At 46.3% G+C, this 22869-nt stretch overlaps 1 long non-coding RNA gene across 1 annotated transcript; it reads left to right on the forward strand.

Moving 5' to 3' along the window:
• Positions 1 to 4785: 4785 nt before the first annotated feature.
• LOC124006251 lies at positions 4786 to 8892 on the forward strand. Its single transcript, XR_006833748.1, has 4 exons — positions 4786 to 4844; positions 4957 to 5395; positions 5670 to 5715; positions 6884 to 8892. It is a non-coding gene; the product is annotated as an uncharacterized LOC124006251 (long non-coding RNA).
• The last annotated feature ends 13977 nt before the right edge of the window (positions 8893 to 22869 follow it).

A 22869-nucleotide genomic window follows, 5' to 3' on the forward strand; every position in this document is an offset into this window, starting at 1 on the left:
AGAACTGGGACATTTTCAGCTTCCAGGAATTGTGTACAGATCCTTGTGAAATGGGGCCGTGTATTATCATGCTGAAACATGAGGTGATGGCGGCGGATGAATGATACAACAATGGGCCTCAGGATCTCGTCACGGTATCTCTGTGCATTGAAATTGCCATCGATAAAATGCAATTGTGTCCATAGCATATGTTTGCCCATACCATAACCCCACCATCACCATGGGGCACTCTGTTCACAACGTTGACATCTATCCGGCGCCGACAGAGATGGCCGCCTTGCTTCGCGTTCCTAGGAAACTATGCAGTTTTTTTTTTACGTGTTATTTCTTACATTAGTACCCCAGGTCATTTAGGTTTCATTACATACAGTCGAGAAGAACTACTGAATATAAGATCAGCGTCAACTCACCATCAGTACAACCAAGAATATGTTTTCCGCGACGCGGATCCTGTGTTCTGCCTTACAAACACGACAACGGAATGGATCGCATGCAGCGACCCAAGAAAACGACGCACCACTCTCCAGCATTCTTCTTGCCAATGTCCAGTCTCTTGACAACAAGGTTGACGAAATCCGAGCACGGTTAGCTTTCCAGAGGGACATCAGAGACTGCAACGTTCTCTGCTTCACGGAAACATGGCTCACTGGGAAGACGCTATCCAATGCGGTGCAGCCAACGGGTTTCTCCACGCATCGCGCTGACAGAAACAAACATGTTTCTGGTAAGAAGAGTGGCGGGGGCGTATGCCTCATGACTAACGGGACATGGTGTGATGAAGGAAACATATAGGAACTCAAATCCTTCTGTTCACCTGATTTAGAATTCCTCACAATCAAATGTAGACCGCATTATCTTCCAAGAGAATTCTCTTCGATTATAATCACAGCCGTATATATCCCCCCCCCAAGCAGACACATCGATGGCTCTGAACGAACTTTATTTAACTCTTTGCAAACTGGAAACCATTTATCCGGAGGCTGCATTCATTGTAGCTGGGGATTTTAACAAAGCTAATCTGAAAACAAGACTCCCTAAATTTTATCAGCATATCGATTGCGCAACCAGGGGTGGTAAAACCCTGGATCATTGTTACTCTAATTTCCGCGACGCATATAAGGCCCTGCCCCGCCCCCCTTTCAAAAAAGCTGACCACGACTCCATTTTGTTGATCCCTGCCTACAGGCAGAAATTAAAACAAGAGGCTCCCACGCTGAGGTCTGTCCAACGCTGGTCAGACCAAGCTGACTCCACACTCCAAGACTGCTTCCAGCACGTGGACTGGAATATGTTTCGTATTGCGTCAGACAACAACATTGACGAATACGCTGATTCGGTGTGCGAGTTCATTAGAAAGTGCGTCGAAGATGTCGTTCCCATAGCAACGATAAAAACATTCCCTAACCAGAAACCGTGGATTGATGGCAGCATTCGCGTGAAACTGAAAGCGCGAACCACTGCTTTTAATCAGGGCAAGGTGTCTGGCAACATGACTGAATACAAAAAGTGCAGCTATTCCCTCTGCAAGGCTATTAAACAAGCTAAGCGTCAGTACAGAGACAAAGTGGAATCTCAATTCAACGGTTCAGACACAAGAGGCATGTGGCAGGGTCTACAGTCAATCACGGACTACAAGAAGAAACCCAGGCAGACTAAATCACTTTTTTGCCCGCTTTGAGGACAATACAGTGCCACTGACACGGCCTGCAACGAAAACATGCGGTCTCTCCTTCACTGCAGCCGAGGTGAGTAAGACATTTAAACGTGTTAACCCTCGCGAGGCTGCAGGCCCAGACGGCATCCCCAGCCGCGCCCTCAGAGCATGAGCAGACCAGCTGGCCGGTGTGTTTACGGACATATTCAATCAATCCCTATACCAGTCTGCTGTTCCCACATGCTTCAAGAGGGCCACCATTGTTCCTGTTCCCAAGAAAGCTAAGGTAACTGAGCTAAACGACTACCGCCCCGTAGCACTCACTTCCGTCATCATGAAGTGCTTTGAGAGACTAGTCAAGGACCATATCACCTCCACCCTACCTGACACCCTAGACACACTCCAATTTGCTTACCGCCCAAATAGGTCCACAGACGATGCAATCTCAACCACACTGCACACTGCCCTAACCCACCTGGACAAGAGGAATACCTATGTGAGAATGCTGTTCATCGACTACAGCTCGGCATTCAACACCATAGTACCCTCCAAGCTCGTCATCAAGCTCGAGACCCTGGGTCTCGACCCCGCTCTTTGCAACTGGGTACTGGACTTCCCACTGAAGTCAGTTACGACACCAAACTGCAGTCAGCTCAAGACCTGGTGAGGACGACGAGCACACAGATGAGCTTCACTGAGACGGTTTCTGACAGTTTGTGCAGAAATCCTTCGGTTGTGCAATCCCACTGTTTCATCAGCTGTCTGGGTGGCTGGTCTCAGACGATCCCATAGGTGAAGAAGCCAGATGTGGAGGTTCTGGGCTGGCTGAGTTACATGTGGTCTGCAGTTGTGAGGCCGGTTGGACGTACTGCCAAATTCTCTAAAACGACATTGGAGGAGGGTTATGGTAGAGAAATTAATATTAAATTCTCTGGCAACAGCTCTGGTGGACATTCCGGCAGTCAGCATGCCAATTGCACGTGCCATCAAAACTTGAGACATCTGTGGCATTGTGTTGCATGACAAAACTGCTCATTTTAGAGTGGCCTTTCATTGTCCCAAGCACAAGGTGCACCTGTGTAATGATCATGCTGTTAAATCAGCTGCTTGATATGCCACACCTGTCAGGAGGATGGATTATATTGGCAAAGGAGAAATGCTCACCAACAGGGATGTAAACACATTTGTATACAAAATGTTAGTGAAATAAGCTTTTCGTGCGTATTGAACATTTCTGGAATATTTTATTTCAGCTCTTGAAACATGCGACCACAACTTTACATGTTCCATTTATATTGTTCAGTGTATATCTGAAATGCACACATTTAGGCTACAGTACAAAGTGATACAAATATTGTCCAGATCGTATGGCTTTTCAACTTAAATCTAAGTATGACAGTCATCTGAATAAACTTTATTGGGGATGACCTTTTAAACTGTGGCAGGGTTGGCTGGCTGTAACATCCCCCAGATGTTATGGCAGTATTGAAGCTATGTGCAGCCCAGTTTCAATATGCTGGCTGCAAGATACTGTAAACCAATATCATTGGGCTGTAATGGGCTTGAGCATCAATCAAACTTTATGAGAAATTGCTCTGTTCAAAAGATGTCAGAGATGGTTCAGCTCTTATCTTAGTAGTAGTAGTATAAGTAGTATATAGACCTCTGACCTCTGTCATTCTACTTGACCTTACTTGACCCTTTTTTCATGTGATGTTTTCAAAGCATTAAAGTAGCATTCCATTCTCCTTTTCACCTCAATTATCACCTGATTTCTTGAACAAAGGGCAGTAGGTGGTCCTGACATTACATGGCACATTCAACCATGGCATAGCACTCACCAACAGATAATAATCTACTTCTAACACTTACAGCATGTTGCGAGTTCACAAAGAAGACCTAAGCAGATACTTGACGCTATGTGTTGTTAATCAGTTTCTAATAACACACTTCTAACACTTACAGTGCCTTCGGAATATATTCAGACCCCTTGACTTTTTCAAAATTGTGTTACTTTACAGCCTTATTCTAAAATATATATTTAAAAAAATCCTCAGCAGTCTACACACATTACCCCATAATTGCAACCATCTCTGCAGCACTCCACCAATCAGGCCTTTATGGTAGAATGGCCAGACGGAATCCACTCATTAAAAGGCACATGACAGACTGCCTGGAGTTTGCCAAAAGGCACCTAAAGACTCTCAGTCCATGAGAAACAAGATTCTCTGGTCTGATGAAACCAAGATTGAAATCTTTGGCCTGAATGCCAAGCGTCACTTCTGGAGGAAACCTGGCAGCTTCGCTACGGTGAAGCATGGTGGTGGCAGCATCATGCTGTGGGGATGTTTTTCAGCGGCAGGGACTGGGAGACTAGTCAGGATCGAGGCAAAGTTGAATGGAGCAAAGGACAGAGAGATCCTTGATGAAAACCTGCTCCAGAGCACTCAGGACCTCAGACTGGGGCGAAGGTTCACCTTCCAACAGAGTGTACAGGTGTGGCAAGCTTGTAGCGTCATACCCAATAAGTCTCCAGGCTGTAGTCGCTGTCAAAGGTGCTTCAACAAAGTACTGAGTATAGGGTCCGAATACTTATGTAAAGGTGATATTTCCGGGTTTGATATATAAATTAGCAACAATTTCTAAAAACCTGTTTTTGCTTTGTCATTATGGGGTATTGCTTGAGTAGATTGATGAGGGGAAAAAACTATTGAATCTATTTTAGAATAAGGCTCTAACATAACAAAATGTGGATTTTTTCCCCAATGCACTGTATATAGAACCAAAACAGGCTGCGGAGGCCACTTGCTCAAGCATGACAGTTGCAAGTAGGCCTATAAGCAAAGACTGTCAAAACACTACTGTATGTATCAAGGGCTCTTGAGTGGAGTAGCGGTCTAAAGCACTGCTTCGCAGTGCTAGAGGTGTCACTACAGATCCTTAGTTCGATCACGGGCTGTATCACAACATCCCGTGATCATGAGTCCCATAGGGCTGCGCACGATTGGTCCAGCGTCATCCGGGTTAGTGGAGGGTTCGGGCGGGGTAGGCCATCATTGTAAACAATAATTTGTCTTTTACTGACTTGCCTCGTTAATTTTCAATCTATCCTTGTCCCAATATGTAATTCCAACATGTCTTAAGATGACCAACATTGTCCCAGTTCCCAAGAACTCCAAGTTAAATAAAGGTAAAAAAATGTGTGGTCATAATTATATTATACATTCTATCAGCCAGGGAACAAGAGGCTTGGCTATTTATGTGTTCAGTCCTGTATTTCTAACTACTTTACCTGTCTTTAGGTCTCGAGAGGAAGACATGAAGACTAGTTCATCTATACCGTACCACTTTTCCATATATATGTTCATTACACATATGAATCCATGAATTCCTGACAGAACAACGGCTACCATGGCTAGAAGAAGAGATATCAGGGATTTGGAAAGAGGGGGTCTCAAAGGAGCATAGGGTGTGTGTGTGTATGTATGTGTGAGTTTGTGTGTGTGTCTCAGTCACCAGATCTCAACCCAAATTGAACCCTTATGGTGTTTTCCACCACCATCAACAATGGAATTTCTCATGGAATAATGGTGTTGCATCCCTCCAATAGAGTTCCAGACTCTTAGAACAAGTAGATCTATGCCAAGGAGAAATCGAAGCTGTTCTGACTCGTGGTGGCCCAACACGCTATTAAGACACTATGTTGGTGTTTCCTTTATTTTGGCAGTTACCTGTATGCGTGTGAGTACAGTATGTGTTGGTGTGCGCATGTCAAATCAAATTTTATTTGTCACATACACATGGTTAGCAGATGTTAATGCGTGTGTGTGCGTGTGTGTGTGTGTGTGTGTGTGTGTGTGTGTGTGTGTGTGTGTGTGTGTGTGTGTGTGTGTGTGTGTGTGTGTGTGTGTGTGTGAGAGAGAGAACTGAGCAGCAGCAGCAGCAGTCTTGTAAAGCTATCTCTCCGTGAGAGATGATTAATAGTCTGTTCTGTTGTTTTCTCTTCTTCCTCCAGGAAACTGACACAGTGTAAAGGATCAGAACAGAGCAGCAGAGTGGAGGTGAAACCAGGCCCCTGTCGAAAGTATTGCACTACGTAAAGGAATAGGGTGCCATTTGGGACGCAACCCATGATCTGCTGCTCTCTTATTAACAACTGAGGCTGGGTAGAAATATGTGGTAAATATGTACAAGGGAACAGCTAATGGGGAACAGGGCGCTCAACGATAGGGACTGGAATCCAATGATAGAGTGTACCCAGGACACACTTCAAAATAGTCTACTTTTGTGTTGTTGGAACACTCAAAACAGAGAGAGATGTCTATAATAAAGCTCAGGATTTATACCATGATGAGCAAGAGATTGAGCGTGAGAAGATATTTATCTGCTGGGTTAACCATCAGTTGGTCCTTATGGGAGTTTTCCTGCATAAGCCCTATCATTGGATTCTAGTTTAAGTTAGTCCACTGACCACAGTTACACCTAACAGTACATATGAAGTTCCTCCTTTTTTGTTGTCACTGCCCTGACCCTTTTCATTTGGGGTGGATGTCAACATGTTGAACTGATGTTTCTGTGTGAACTGACATTTCTCTCTCTCCATCTCTCTGACGTTTCTGTGTTAAGAACATCTGGAGTGAAGAATATGGCACTGTCCTCCATTCTTCCCCTTCTTCTCCCCAGTCTTCAAGAACACGTATTTCTCCTTCAGAGGGCACAAGTGGGCCATAAAAAGCCAGTCATTAAATTTGCAACACTTTTGCCATAAATCAAACACATGCATTTATGGAGAAATGGAGAAAGGTCATGACCAGAGTCAGACAACTTCACTCTCTGGAGAAAAAAACACTTGATGGATTTGAATCTAATGCATAAGGTACAACATCATCATCAGTGAGAAGAAAATATCTGCGTCCCAAATGGCACCCTAGTCCCTATTAAAGTACACTACTTTTGACAAGAGCACATAGGGGCATGGCCCCCTCTTCCCTGTAAACTACACTACGTATGACCAGAGTCCAAGGGTCCTGGTCAAAATAAGTGCCCTATATAGGAAAAACGTCAAGGGTCAAATCAGAGGTTATGCTCTGTTATTGGTCCAGCGCTGCCATAACAAACTCTGAGTTTGTTAAACCTCTCTTCATAAGGACAATTGTGTTTGTGGTAAAAGCAGTTGGACACTGAGGAATTAACATTAATCATGCCTCCACTGTCCTTATCACGACTCAGGCTAAGACCCCGATGCAGACACAGGAGGCGGATAGTACGAGACTCAGAGTTTATTACAGTACAAGGGGCAGGCAAAAGGTAAGTCAAGGCAGGCAAAATGTCATAATCCAAATCAGAGTCAGGCAGGTACAGAACGGCAGGCAGGATCAGGGTCAGGACAGGCAGAATGGTCAGAACTAGGAAGACTAGGAAAAACAAAAACAGAAGACAAAGGGCTGTGAGACAGGGGTTTAACTCTAGATACATGGAAAGTGGGATGTATACCGGAGAGTGCAGGGCAACAGAAGGCGAACAGAAGAGGGGCTCAGGACCATAGAGATGGGAATGGGTTGATAAAATAGGGGGGAAGTTTGCGGGACTCCAGCTGGAGGGGCAGATCCCGAGTTGAAAGCCCTTTGCCCAAGACTGTAGCGGGGAGCAGGGTCCGGTGGCAGTCTGCCTGTCGTCGATACCTGGAGGTGGTCTTGAGAAGAGCGGCCCGGGCTCTCTTCCAGGTACAGTGACAGTGACAGAGGAAGGTATGCTGACCTCTTCCTCTTGCTCTGGGAAGAGTGGGGTCTGATTTCCCACGGAACACTTGAAAGGCAAGAGACCCGTAGCAGACCAGGGAAGGGTGTTGCGGGAATATTCTACCCACATGAGTTGCTGGCGCCAGGTGGTGGGATTGGTGGAGACGAGGCAACAAAGTGTCATCTCCAAGTCCTGACTGGCTCGCTCCGACTGGCCGTTAGACTGGGGATGAAAACCAGAGGACAGGCTGGTTGACGATCCAATGAGGGTGCAGAATGTCTTCCAGAACCGGGATGAGAACTTAGGACCACGATCAGAGACCATGTCGACTGGAAGTCCATGGATCTGGAAGACGTGTTGCACCAGCTGGGCCGTCTCTTTAGCTGAGGGCAACTTAGGAAGGGGGATAAAATGGGTGGCTTTGGAAAACCTCTCCACCGCCGTAAGGATGGTTTTGCCATCTGATGGAGGGAGATCCGTGACGAAGTCTAAGGATATATGGGACCAGGGCGGTGAGGAACAGAGAGTGTTTGAAGGAGGTCTTGTTCTGAGCACACACAGTGCAGGCGGCAACAAACACGCAGAAGTCAGGAACCATGGTGGGCCACCAAAAACATTGTCGGACTAAATCCAAGGTCCGATGGGAGGAAGGATGACAGGTGAGTCTCGAGGAATGTGCCCATTCCAGAATCTGAGAATGGGCAGAGTCCGGAACAAACATCCGCTTAGCTGGGCCCCCCTCCCCCGGGGTAGGAACACTGCGCCTTGCAGACCAGACTCTTGATTCCCCAGATGATAGCAGCTGCTAGACAGGAAGTAGGGAGGATGGTCTTGGGGTCCAATGGTGTAGTAGCGGGGCTGTACAGAAGTGAGAGCGCGTCAGGCTTCACATTCTTGGACCCCAGGAGGTAGGAGATAGTGAAATAGAAACAAGTGAATAACGGGGCCCATCTTAATAACAGGGCCCACAAACACAAATCAGTTCAACATGTCACTGAGCACATCATTGACCAGGGCCTGGAACACTGCAGGAGCGTTGGTCAGTTCGAACGGCATCACCAGGTACTCATAGTGCCCACTAGCCATGTTAAAGGCTGTCTTCCACTCGTCTCCTTCCCATATCCAAACCAGATGGTAGGTGTTCCGAAGGTCAAACTTGGAGAAGATGACTGCCCCCGGATGGATTTGGACTGGCCTCCCCACAACAGGGTAGCAGAGAGGGGGTTACGAGTAGTGAGAGATTGGAAACTCCCCGTACGGCTCACCAGTGTACTTGTACCTACTGATGAGCCTGGTCTTTTAATAAGAAATGTCCCGTAGCTCCACAATACAGGAAGCTCTTGGTGTTTAGTCTGTGTAAGCGCCCAGCAGGAGACAATCTAGCCCTGCCCAGTTGCATCGGCTTCGGAGGAGGCGAGTCATCAGCCCTCTGTGATTTCCGAGAGAACTCAGGTGACATCGGATTCACTCGGAAATGTAGACTTCTGGGATTTCCTCGGAGGCGGGGTGGAAATCAAGTACGAGCGAGGGAGACAGGGAACAGACTCCCTCTCCCTCCTATGTTACCGTTGCTTCCCATCGATCTGGATGGTCAAGGCTATGAGGGAGTCGAGGTCCATGGGCAGCTCCCGGGCTGCGAGCTCGTCTTTAATCACCTCCGATAATCCGTGAAGAAACGTGTCGAAACGTTCCAGGCACTCTCAGCTGCCAATGTGCGAAAATCCACTGGGTAGTCTGCCACACTATGGGAGTCTTGATGTAGTTGGAGCAGTGTACGAGCAGCATCTCCCCCGGAGGATCGAAGACTTTTCGTACCTCTACCACAAACTCCTCCAGACTGAGGCAAACAGTGGACTATTGATCTGACACGGTTGCACCGACACATGCAATCGGTTGGTCAAGGCAGGCAAAGAGTCTTAATCCAAATCAAAGTCAGGCAGGTAAGGGATGGCAGGCAGGATCGGGGTCAGGACATGCAGAAAGGTCAGAACTGGGAAGACTAGAAAAAAACAAAACTAGAGCACAGGAAACACTGGAACACGCTGGTAGGACTTGATGGGACAAGACGAACTGGCAACAGACAAACAGAAAACGCAGATCTAAATACTCCTGAATGGGGCTCCCGAGTAGCACAGCGCTCTTAGGCACTGCATCTCATTCCAGGCTATATCACAACTGCCTGTTATTGGGAGTCCCATAGGGTGGCGTACAATTGGCCAAGCTTTGTCCGGGTTAGGTTTGGCCGAGGTAGTCTATCATTGTAAATAAGAATTTGTTCTTAACTGACTTGCCTAGTTAAATAAAGGTTAAATAACACATTTAAAAATACACAGGAGCTAATGGGGACAAATGGGAGACACCTGGTAGGGGGTGGAGACAAGCACAAGACAGGTGAAACAGATCAGGGTGTGACAGTACTAGTCCATTTGTAACCTACAAAGCATTACATGGGCTTGCTCCTACCTATCTCTCTGATTTGGTCCTGCCGTACATACCTACACGTACGCTACGGTCACAAGACGCAGGCCTCCTAATTGTCCCTAGAATTTCTAAGCAAACAGCTGGAGGCAGGGCTTTCTCCTATAGAGCTCCATTCTTATGGAACGGTCTGCCTACCCATGTCAGAGACGCAAACTCGGTTTCAACCTTTAAGTCTTTATTGAAGACTCATCTCTTCAGTGGGTCATATGATTGAGTGTAGTCTGGCCCAGGAGTGGGAAGGTGAACGGAAAGGCTTTGGAGCAACGAACCGCCCTTGCTGTCTCTGCCTGGCCGGTTCCCCTCTTTCCACTGGGATTCTCTGCCTCTAACCCTATTACAGTCACTGGCTTACTGGGGCTCTCTCATGCCGTCCCTGCAGGAGGGGTGCGTCACCTGAGTGGGTTGATTCACTGTTGTGGTCATCCTGTCTGGGTTGGCGCCCCCCTTGGGTTGTGCCGTGGCGGAGATCTTTGTGGGCTATACTCAGCCTTGTCTCAGGATGGTAAGTTGGTGGTTGAGGATATCCCTCTAGTGGTGTGGGGGCTGTGCTTTGGCAAAGTGGGTGGGGTTATATCCTTCCTGTTTGGCCCTGTCCGGGGGTGTCCTCGGATGGGGCCACAGTGTCTCCTAACCCCTCCTGTCTCAGCCTCCAGTATTTATGCTGCAGTAGTTTGTGTCGGGGGGCTAGGGTCAGTTTGTTATATCTGGAGTACTTCCCCTGTCCTATTCGGTGTCCTGTGTGAATCTAAGTGTGCGTTCTCTAATTCTCTCCTTCTTTCTTTCTCTCTCTCGGAGGACCTGAGCCCTAGGACCATGACCTGACATGATGACACCTTGCTGTCCCCAGTCCACCTGGCCATGCTGCTGCTCCAGTTTCAACTGACCTGAGCCCTAGGACCATGCCCCAGGACTACCTGACATGATGACTCCTTGCTGTCCCCAGTCCACCTGGCCATGCTGCGGCTCCAGTTTCAACTGACCTGAGCCCTAGGACCATGCCCCAGGACTACCTGACATGATGACTCCTTGCTGTCCCCAGTCCACCTGGCCATGCTGCTGCTCCAGTTTCAACTGTTCTGCCTTATTATTATTCGACCATGCTGGTCATTTATGAACATTTGAACATCTTGGCCATGTTCTGTTATAATCTCCACCCGGCACAGCCAGAAGAGGACTGGCCACCCCACATATGCTCTCTCTAATTCTCTCTTTCTTTCTCTCTCTCAAAGGACCTGAGCCCTAGAACCGTGCCCCAGGACTACCTGACATGATGACTCCTTCCTGTCCCCAGTCCACCTGACTGTGCTGCTGTTCCAGTTTCAACTGTTCTGCCTTATTATTATTCGACCATGCTGGTCATTTATGAACATTTGAACATCTTGGCCATGTTCTGTTATAATCTCCACCCGGCACAGCCAGAAGAGGACTGGCCACCCCACATAGCCTGGTTCCTCTCTAGGTTTCTTCCTAGGTTTTGGCCTTTCTAGGGAGTTTTTCCTAGCCACCGTGCTTCTACACCTGCATTGCTTGCTGTTTGGGGTTTTAGGCTGGGTTTCTGTACAGCACTTTGAGATATCGGTCCTCCCCTCCCGCTCCGTGGCTTGACGACTCATTGCGAGCTCACAGAACAGGGCTCCGGGCAGCCGAGCGGAAATGGAGGAAAACTCGCCTCCCTGCGGACCTGGCATCCTTTCGCTCCCTCCTCTCTACATTTTCCTCCTCTGTCTCTGCTGCTAAAACCACTTTCTACCACTCTAAATTTCAAGCATCTGCCTCTAACCCTAGGAAGCTCTTTGCCACCTTCTCCTCCCTCCTGAATCCTCCTCCCCTCCCCCCTCCTCCCTCTCTGCAGATGACTTCGTCAACCATTTTGAAAAGAAGGTCGACGACATCCGATCCTCGTTTGCTAAGTCAAACGACACTGCTGGTTCTGCTCACACTGCCCTACCCTGTGCTCTGACCTCTTTCTCCCCTCTCTCTCCAGATGAAATCTCGCGTCTTGTGACGGCCGGCCGCCCAACAACCTGCCCGCTCGACCCTATCCCCTCCTCTCTTCTCCAGACCATTTCCGGAGACCTTCTCCCTTACCTCACCTCGCTCATCAACTTATCCCTGACCGCTGGCTACGTCCCTTCCGTCTTCAAGAGAGCGAGAGTTGCACCCCTTCTGAAAAAACCTACACTCGATCCCTCCGATGTTAACAACTACAGACCAGTATCCCTTCTTTCTTTTCTCTCCAAAACTCTTGAACGTGCCGTCCTTGGTCAGCTCTCCCGCTATCTCTCTCAGAATGACCTGCTTGATCCAAATCAGTCAGGTTTCAAGACTAGTCATTCAACTGAGACTGCTCTTCTCTGTATCACGGAGGCGCTCCGCACCGCTAAAGCTAACTCTCTCTCCTCTGCTCTCATCCTTCTAGACCTATCGGCTGCCTTCGATACTGTGAACCATCAGATCCTCCTCTCCACCCTCTCCGAGTTGGGCATCTCTGGCGCGGCCCACGCTTGGATTGCGTCCTACCTGACAGGTCGCTCCTACCAGGTGGCGTGGCGAGAATCTGTCTCCTCACCACGCGCTCTCACCACTGGTGTCCCCCAGGGCTCTGTTCTAGGCCCTCTCCTATTCTCGCTATACACCAAGTCACTTGGCTCTGTCATAACCTCACATGGTCTCTCCTATCATTGCTATGCAGACGACACACAATTAATCTTCTCCTTTCCCCCTTCTGATGACCAGGTGGCGAATCGCATCTCTGCATGTCTGGCAGACATATCAGTGTGGATGACGGATCACCACCTCAAGCTGAACTTCGGCAAGACGGAGCTGCTCTTCCTCCCGGGAAGGACTGCCCGTTCCATGATCTCGCCATCACGGTTGACAACTCCATTGTGTCCTCCTCCCAGAGCGCTAAGAACCTTGGTGTGATCCTGGACAACACCCTGTCGTTCTCAACTAACATCAAGACGGTGGCACGTTCCTGTAGGTTCATGCTCTACAACATCCGCAGAGTACGACCCTGCCTCACACAGGAAGCGGCGCAGGTCCTAATCCAGGCACTTGTCATCTCCCGTCTGGATTACTGCAACTCGCTGTTGGCTGGGCTCCCTGCCTGTGCCATTAAACCCCTACAACTCATCCAGAACGCCGCAGCCCGTCTAGTGTTCAACCTTCCCAAGTTCTCTCACGTCACCCCGCTCCTCCGCTCTCTCCACTGGCTTCCAGTTGAAGCTCGCATCCGCTACAAGGCCATGGTGCTTGCCTACGGAGCTGTGAGGGGAACGGCACCTCAGTACCTCCAGGCTCTGATCAGGCCCTACACCCAAATAAGGGCACTGCGTTCATCCACCTCTGGCCTGCTCGTCTCCCTACCACTGAGGAAGTACAGTTCCCGCTCAGCCCAGTCAAAACTGTTCGCTGCTCTGGCTCCCCAATGGTGGAACAAACTCCCTCACGACGCCAGGACAGCGGAGTCAATCACCACCTTCCGGAGACACCTGAAACCCCACCTCTTTAAGGAATACTTAGGATAGGATAAAGTAATCCTTCTCACCCCCCTTAAAATATTTAGATGCACTATTGTAAAGTGGCTGTTCCACTGGATGTCATAAGGTGAATGCACCAATTTGTAAGTCGCTCTGGATAAGAGCGTCTGCTAAATGACTTAAATGTAAATGTAAATGTATATCAGCTGATGTACGAAGGGCTATATAAATACAATTTAGATTTGATTTGATTTGATGACTGCCATTTGTCAACACCATGGTGGAACTAGCTGGAGAAGCCTGCCCAGAACAGAGAGTGATGGAGTAGAGAGCTCTTAAGTAAGTTTTTCAACACTGTATCACATCCTACAGGCTCAAGTTAGGCGATCCTTCAAGAACTTACAACCTACATCTACAGTGGGTATCATAAGTATCCACACCTTTGGATTACTTCACAATTTATTATGTTTCAAAGTGGGATTTAAAGGGATTTAATTGACATTTAAACAAATAAATTGAACATTTCTTTAAAAATTCGGAAAAATTAAACATCAATATACTTTGATTAGATAAGTATTCCCCCCCTGATTCAATACATGTTAGAAACACCTTTGGCTGCGATTACGTCTGTGAGGCTTCTTGGGTGAGTCTCTAAGAGCTTTGCACACCTGGATTGTGCAATATTTTCCAATTATTATTTTCAAAATTCTACAAGCTCTGCCAAGGTGTTGGGGTGATTGCTAGACAGCAATTTCCATGTCTTGCCATAGATGTTCAATCCTATTTAGATCCATCTGTAACTTGGCCACTCAGGAACATTGAATGTCTTCTTTGTAAGCAACTCCAGTGTGTGTGTGTGTGTGTGTGTGTGTGTGTGTGTGTGTGTGTGTGTGTGTGTGTGTGTGTGTGTGTGTGTGTGTGAGAACCTGCCTGAGAGCAGCACATGTGTATGGGGCTCCTGCCAGACAGAGTGGGAAATGCACAAAACAAATGGTAGGAATCCACAGTGGCCAAATATCTGGCCCTCCTCCTCTTCCTCCATCTCCTGCCAACCTCCTCCTGCTCCTGCTCTTCCTCCACCCTAACCAGAGGCTTAAACCACATCATAAACCCTGTTTCCTCTTGGGAAATCTAAATAGTGTTGTGATAATAGTGGGGATTGTTTTGTTACATTATTAATCACATCCCTCCTGTGATGTTGTGTAGCAGCTATTTCCACCCAATAAAGCAGGCTAGTGACTGAGACAGTGCCCCAAATGGCACCCTATTACCTACATAGTGCACTACTTTTTCCCCGAGCTATATGGGCCCTGGTAAAAAGTGGTGCATTCTTTAGGGAATAGTTTGCCATTTAGGACGGAAGTTGATTCAGAACACTGGATTGACAACCTCTGAGCTTTTCAATGTTGTGTGAGTGTTCTTATTCATCAAACAGTGCGGCTCTAGTTCCTGTCCGTGGTGATGGTCGTAGCTGGACAATTCATCACAGAACTAGAATAGAACAGAGAAGACGGGCCACATGTGGTTGTGTAACCCGCAGGATATGTACCTGGGTGTCCCACAGGAGCAACACACATCTTTGACCATGAGGAAAATCCCCTTTTGGGCCAAGAGCAGATGGGCCGAGGGCAGACACTAGTTTTGAAGTTTGCAGGCGGGGAAACCTCATCACATGACCATAACCGACTCATGTCCGCTACATTCAGCCCCCTTTGACCCACAGGGCTCCGGTTTCAAAGAAGTTCACTATATATGGAATAGGGTGCCATTTAGGATGCAGACAAAGACTGTTTGAAAGTACACCAACATGCAGGTGTCGTTATCAAGGGCCCAAGGTATCCTAATATCAGGGAAAATTGGTTGGACTGGAGGCTAGAAACATGAACACAGGGTTGGGTATCTCATTATCATAGTTTAGTGGTAGTTATACAGTGCATAAGGAAAGTATTCAGACCCCTTTCCTTCTTCCACATTGTGTTACATTACAGCCGTATTCTTTTTTTGCAAAAAAACAGAAATACCTCATTTACATAAGTATTCAGACCCTTTGATTTGGAAAGGCACATACCTGTCTATATAAGGTCCCACAGTTGACAACACATGTCAGAGCAAAAACCAAGCCATGAGGTCGAAGGAATTGTCTGTAGAGCTCAAAGACAGGATTGTGTCGACGCACAGATCTGGGGAAGGGTACCAAAACATTTCTGCAGCATTGAAGGTCCCCAAGAACACATTCTTAAATGGAAGAAGTTTGTAACCAGCAAGACTCTTTCTAGAGCTGGCCGCCGGGACATACTGAGCAATCGGTCAGGGAGGTGACCAATATCCCGATGGTCGCTCTGACAGAGCTCCAGAGTTCCTTTGTGGAGATGGGAGAATCTCCCAGAAGGACAACCATCTCTGCAGCACCACCAATCATGGTAGAGTAGCCAGACGGAAGCCACTCCTCAGTAAAAGGCACATGACAGCCTACGTGAGGTTTGCCAAAAGGCACGAAAAGGACTCTCAAGATTCTCTGGTCTGATGAAACCAAGAATGAACTCTTTGGCCTGTATGCCAAGCGTTACGTCTGGAGGAGACCTGGAATCATCCTTACGGTGAAGCATGGTGGTGGCAGCATCATGCTGTGGGGATGTTTTTCAGCGGCAGGGACTGAGACTAGTCAGGATCGAGGGAAAAATGAACGGAGCAAAGTACAGAGAGATCCTTGATGAAAATCTGCTCCAGAGTGCCCAGGACCTCAGACTGTTCACTTTCCAACAGGACAACGACCCTAAGCACACAACCAATGTAGTGTGTTCTTTTTAAGAACATCATCAGGCAAACAGATGGTTTGGAAACCATAACAGTCCTATCAAATCTAACCCAGGCTATCTTCAGACCTGACAAATCTAACCCAGGCTCTCTTCCGACCTGACAAATCTAACCCAGACTCTCTTCAGACCTGACAAATTTAACCCAGGCTCTCTTCAGACCTGACAAATTTAACCCAGGCTCTCTTCAGACCTGACAAATCTAACCCAGACACTCTTCAGACCTGAACAATCTAACCCAGGCTCTCTTCAGACCTGACAAATCTAACCCAGGCTCTCTTCAGATCTGACAAATCTAACCCTCCTAAAACACTTCACAACCAGGAAGCACATCACCTTACATGTACAATGAAATTGACCGACCAGGTAAATCCAGCTGAAAGCTGTCACTTGTTAAATCCACTTCAATCAGTGTAGATGAAGGGGAGGAGACAGAGGTTAAAGAAGGATTTTTAAGCCTTGAGACAATTCAGACATGGATTGTGTATGTATGCCATTCAGAGGGTGAATGGGTAAGACAAAATATTTAAGTGCCTTTGAACAGGGTATGATAATAGGTGCCAGGTTTGTGTCAAGAACTGCAACGCTGCTGGGTTTTTCACGCTCAACAGTTTCCCATGTGTATCAAGAATGGTCCGCACCCAAGAGACATCCAGCCAACTTGACCGAACTGTGGGAAGTATTGGAGTCAACATAATCCAGCATTCCTGTGCAACGCTATCAGCGGAGCCTTGTCTGGCAGTGAAACTGTTAATTCAGCCTCATTTACTGCCTTTTAAAAACATAGCTGATATGGCTGACTGCGATTTCTACTGACAATTGAGATGTACAAACTATGGCATAAGGGGACGACGAGCGGATAAGCGGCAATCCGTAATTTCGATTAATACATTAATGAGCGAGCTAGGACGGACATTATCAATATAGCTATTTGTTCAGCACTTTTGAAATGTACAGCAACAGAATTCAGAACATGGGCCTTTCTTACAGTATTCTCCCTGTACACCAAGTCAGAACCGTAGGATAAATAAAGGGGGCATAAATGCAGACAATGGAAGCTCTTACAATATTCGATGATGACATTTCTCTAAAACAGGCTATAGGCTACATGTGCACCACCAAGTCAGAACAGTAGGCTAAGTTATGAGTGGAAAAGAGACCAAATAATTAAGGTGAGGCACATGGGCTACTAACAGTTTACTACAAAACATACACTTAGAATTGCTTTCTTAGCTACAGTGTACATATTTCCTTGGCATAGGGCATAATTTATGCAGCATCATACAATACATTTTTGGACTCACCTTGTTGTGCTGTGCTCCCTTGAACAGGAAGGTGGCGTGGCGATCCTTCTTGGGCAAATTTTGTCATCATACTTTGTCATCAAAGTCTGGCATTCTCTGGCTTTATTGTGCTTTCAAGACAACTGGGAACTCTGCAAACACCTGCCCTCCCGTCCAGCATCACTACTCTGGACGGTTCTGACTAAATACATAGGTGTCTAGTTAGACTGTAAACTCTCCTTCCAGACTCACATTAAGCATATTCAATCCAAAATTTAATCTAGAATTGGCTTCCTATTTTGCAACAAAGCATCCTTCACTCATGCTGCCAAACATACCCTCGTAAAACTGACTATCCTACCGATCCTCGACTTCGGCGATGTAATTTTCAAAATAGCCTCCATCACTCTACTCAGCAAATTGGATGCAGTCTATCACAGTGCCATCCGTTTTGTCACCAAAGCCCCATATACTACCCTCCACTGTGACCTGTATGCCCTCGTTGCCTGGCTCTCGCTTCATATTCGTCGCCAAATCCACTGGCTCCAGGTCATCTATAAGTCTTTGCTAGGTAAAGCCCCGCCTTATCTCAGCTCACTGGTCACCATAGCAGCACCCACCCGTAGCACGCGCTCCAGCAGGTATATTTCACTGGTCACCCCCAAAGCCAATTCCTCCTTTGGCCGCCTTTCCTTCCAGTTCTCTGCTGCCAATGACTGGAACAAACTGCAAAATTCACTGAAGCTGGAGACTCATATCTCCCTCACTAACTTTAAGCACCAGCTGTCAGAGCAGCTCACAGATCACTGCACCTGTACATAGCCCATCTGTAAATTGCCCATCCAACTACCTCATCCCTGTACTGTTATTTTTATTTTTTATTTTGCTCCTTTACACCCCAGTATCTCTACTTGCACACTCATCTTCTGCACCTCTATCACTCCAGTGTTTAATTGCTATATTGTAATTATTTCACCACTATGGCCTATTTATTGCCTAACCTCCCTTATCCTACCTCATTTGCACGCATCGAATATAAACGTTTTCTATTGTATTATTGACTGTATGTTTGTTTATTCCATGTGTAACTCTGTGTTGTTCTTTATGTTGCACTGCTTTGCTTTATCTTGGCCAGGTCGCAGTTGTAAATGAGAACTTGTTCTCAACTAGCCTACCTGGTTAAATAAAAGTGAAATAAAACAAATAAAAAACGATACCACGGCAGTCAGCCAATCAGCATTCAGGGTTCGAACCGCCCAGTTTATAATGTGCTAACCTAAACCAGGTGGAAACTGCATTCCTAAGGTTCATATACTATTTTATTCTTTGAGGAAATCTTAATCCCTTAAATAAGTGATTAGCAACTTATCTACAATCACCTTAGGACTTACCTCTCTCTTATCCTATTGCTTATGCTAAGGTGTGTCTACGTGTCCACTAAATAAGTAAAGTAAGCCTTGTCCAAGCAAGAATGGTCCATAGGGTAGGAGCCTATCTCCTGTTTCTGTAGCATGAGGCAGATTGAAGAACACCCCCTGGAATGAACACTAGTCAGTCGCAAAACCAGGGACTGAACCCCTATCCATCTCCTTAAATAACTAAATAAATATTTTCATCAAATTCACTACAGAGTAATGTTGTCTCTTGTGAAATGTCAAGTGTGAGTTGAAGAGCTCAGATATGCAGTGTCTATCTCTGTCTCCGTTCCCTTTCAACCTTTCAACGCAGTAGTGGAAAACTAATTAGCCACCGCTCTGTGATGTAGCTAATCTCGGGGACTGTCCCATATGGCACCCTATTACCTATACAGTGCAGTACTTTTGACCAGAACCCTATGGGCCCTGGTCAAAGTACTGCACATCAGGGATAGAGCAACATTTGGGATGCAGCCTCATTGTCAAAGCTCATTTATCCACGTATAAACACTTACTGAGAGCTAACCGTTCATTGTTTACAGAACAGTTGTCATGAGAAAGGTTGAGGGAAAGACATACCAGCAATTATTACTAACTTTAAAAGCAGTGTTTTAGTTGTCATATACAGTATTGGGACTGAAGAGTTACATGTCAACATAAGCAGACACTCATTAGCCCTGGACCTCACAGGTAATTTACTTCCAGGTGCTGAGTGTTGTTACACACACACACAGACACACAGACACACACACACACACAGACACACACACACACACACACACACACACACACACACACACACACACACACACACACACACACACACACACACACACACACTATGATTAAAATACATTTTCAAAGTGAATAATACATTTTTCAGTCATACTTCTCCATCCCTTGTGTTCTGAATGAAACATGTTTAAGCCTGGCTATAACATTCATATGTGGAAAGGAGAAAGAAAAATCTTTTTTTGTGGCGGTTTTATCCTGTACAGACAACAACCGCCAGTAGTTGAGTATACTGTGTGGCTTGGAGGCGTCCACATACTTTAACAAAGACACTCCTATCCACACTTGATCTGGATAGTAAACCTGATTTATTATATTATTGCACTACACTTAAAACACCTAGAATGTCAAGCACACTCCCATATATCTATCAATTTTTATCTATCATACATCTATAATGTTCTTTTATCTGTTATTTTGCTGACTTGTCACAAAGGCAGCAACAGTACGTGGTGGTGGAGGAGTAGTTTGAACTAAGGTAGGATGATTAATTTGTCCTCCGTTGTTTAAAACCCGTTCACTCATATTGACTCAAAGTATCAAATAACCCCTCAAGGCCTAGTATCAAGACACTGTGGTTGTGTTCCAAATATATAGTGCACTACTTTGGACCAGGGCCCAGTGCACTAGTCAGGGAATAGGGTGCCATTTGGGACACAGGATATGCCATAATACACTCTTAGAATAAAGTGTTCCAAAAGAGGTCTTTGGGTGTCCCCATAGAATAACACTTTTTGGTTCCATGTTGAACCCTGTGGGGAAAGAGTTCTAAATAGAACCCAATAGGATTCTACCTGGAACCAAAACGGTTCTACCTCCAACAAAAAAGGGTTATTCAAAGGGTTCTCAGATGGGGACAGCCAGAGAACCCTTTTAGGATCTAGATAGCACCTTTTTTTCTAAGAGTGTAAAGTACAAGTACTAAATCCACACTGTACTGAACCTGTTGAGGAAGAGGGACAGAAAAAGCCCTCCTGCTTGTACCAGAACCAACAATTACCTCAACACATCACTATGTTACAGCATCTCCGCTGGCCCCTGGCCCCTACACACAGACAGGCAGTGGGAGAAAACTTGGCACCTGAGGAGGTAAAAATGTACTGTATATGCAGCTACAGACAGAACATGTGCCCAAATGGTATCCTATTCCCTATATAGTGCCCTACTTTTGACCAAGGCTAATAGGGCTCTGGTTAAAAGTAGTGCACTATATAAGGAAAAGGGTGTCAATTGGGACGCAGACGGAGGACTTGGCACCTAAAGATAGAGATTTACTGTATCTACAATGTGCCTGCCTGTCTGCGCACATGGTGTAATTCCTTCTCCCAAGTTAGGTGTGGCTGTGTTAGTGTGAGGGACTCCTCAGTGTTTTAGGTAGGTTAGTGTCAGCATTGCAGGTAAGTAGACAACCCAGGGTACAAAGTATTCAGTCAATAAGGACAAATATCCATGTGAGATGACAATAGGTGAGGTGGAACAGAGCCACACTCAAACACAACATGGGCCCTCACACCACACACACACCTCTCTATCTTTACGGTGAGAGAGGAGAACGCATAGACACGTCCACGGATGCACCAGACGTTCTAGCCTACTACATGGATTGGATTTTTAGATGGGGATTGAAGCAATATTTGACTCAATAGTTGAATTTTCATAACTTATCTCTGTGCTATTGTCATTGTGGTACAGAAAGTCATTATTTCCATGTCATGAGTTGTATTTTATAGACATAAAACATTACATTCTAATTGTTAGTCATTTATTTTAAAGGTGGCCACAGGGAATGGAAACAGAGGGACAATAGAACTCTTATCCACAACTCTGTTTCTCCTATTATGTTCTTTCCTATGTAGAGGCCAACTATGTGTAGACTAAACCACTGCTGGCTGTTTAAACAAAATGCCTATGAGTGCTCTTGCCACTAGAAATACTCTGGATTTACTATTATAGTTGTACAGCAGTAGTCCAACGCACCAATGAAGTCCCTCACTTAAACATAAATTAAGTCACTACTTAAACATATCTGCTCAGAGCAATACACAACTAAACACAACTCCACTGTAGGGGTTCGTATGTATATTGAGATGAGGGTTGCATCCCAAATAGCACCCTATCAAACTTTTCACCAGGGCCATAGCCGCCATCGAGCTCTAGACAAATGTAGTGCACTATATAGAGAATTACGTCAGAGAACACTGAAGAGTTGCACATGGTCTTCTGTGACTTGGCATACTGAGATATTGTACGGTGTCTTTCTATGTTGGTGTGAGTCACGTATCTTCATGTAGTTAAAGTCTGATGCAGTTTTCAGTATTTGTGTCTACAGCTGTAAGAATCTGCTTTCAAGAAAGAAAAACAACGAGACCCTCTTGTCTATCTATGTTTATGACATAGGTTGCGTTTTTGCGTCCCAAATATGGGACAAAGCCACAGTCTAATGCAGACTCTGGGAAGCTAATTCAACCAGTTGGCTACTATAGAGTCTTTTGTCAAGGTTCTCTCAGACAGAGACAGACAGTCTGGTTTAACGGACCAATAGAATAATCCCAAAACTGTAAACCTCACCATCTGGCGCAAAGTATTTGAAAGACTTAAAAATATATATATATTAACCCAGATATGTTCTGGTCCTAGCTGTAGCCATAGTCTGGGTCTGTTAACACGGAAATGTCAGGGGCCAGAAGAAACAGAATGGCCTTGGAACAACACTGGAGAGAGATGGAAGGAGGGAGGGAGGGAGGGAGAGAGACAGAGAGAGTGGAAGAGAGAGACAGTGGGGGGGTAGAAATAGAGAGTGGGAGAGTGGGAGAGAGAAAGAGAAGGGGGAGGGTCCAGGCCTTGGAACAACACTGGAGAGAGATGGAAGGAGGGAGGGAGGGAGAGAGGCAGAGAGAGTGGAAGAGAGAGACAGTGGGGGGTAGAAATAGAGAGTGGGAGAGTGGGAGAGAGAAAGAGAAGGGGGAGGGTCCAGGCCTTGGAACAACACTCCACTGGAAAGAGAGTGAGACATTGAGAGAGAAAGAGAGAGAAAGAGAGAGAGACAGATATGGAGCTTAAGCCCCACCTTAAACATATATATCAACGAACTGGCAAGGGCAAAAGAACAGTCTGCAGCCCCCGGCCTCACCCTACTAGAATCTGAAGTCAAATGTCTACTGTTTGCTGATGATCTGGTGCTTCTGTACCCCACCAAGGAGGACCTACAGC

This window comes from Oncorhynchus gorbuscha, linkage group LG19, assembly GCF_021184085.1.
Source record: "Oncorhynchus gorbuscha isolate QuinsamMale2020 ecotype Even-year linkage group LG19, OgorEven_v1.0, whole genome shotgun sequence".
Taxonomy (NCBI): domain Eukaryota; kingdom Metazoa; phylum Chordata; class Actinopteri; order Salmoniformes; family Salmonidae; genus Oncorhynchus; species Oncorhynchus gorbuscha.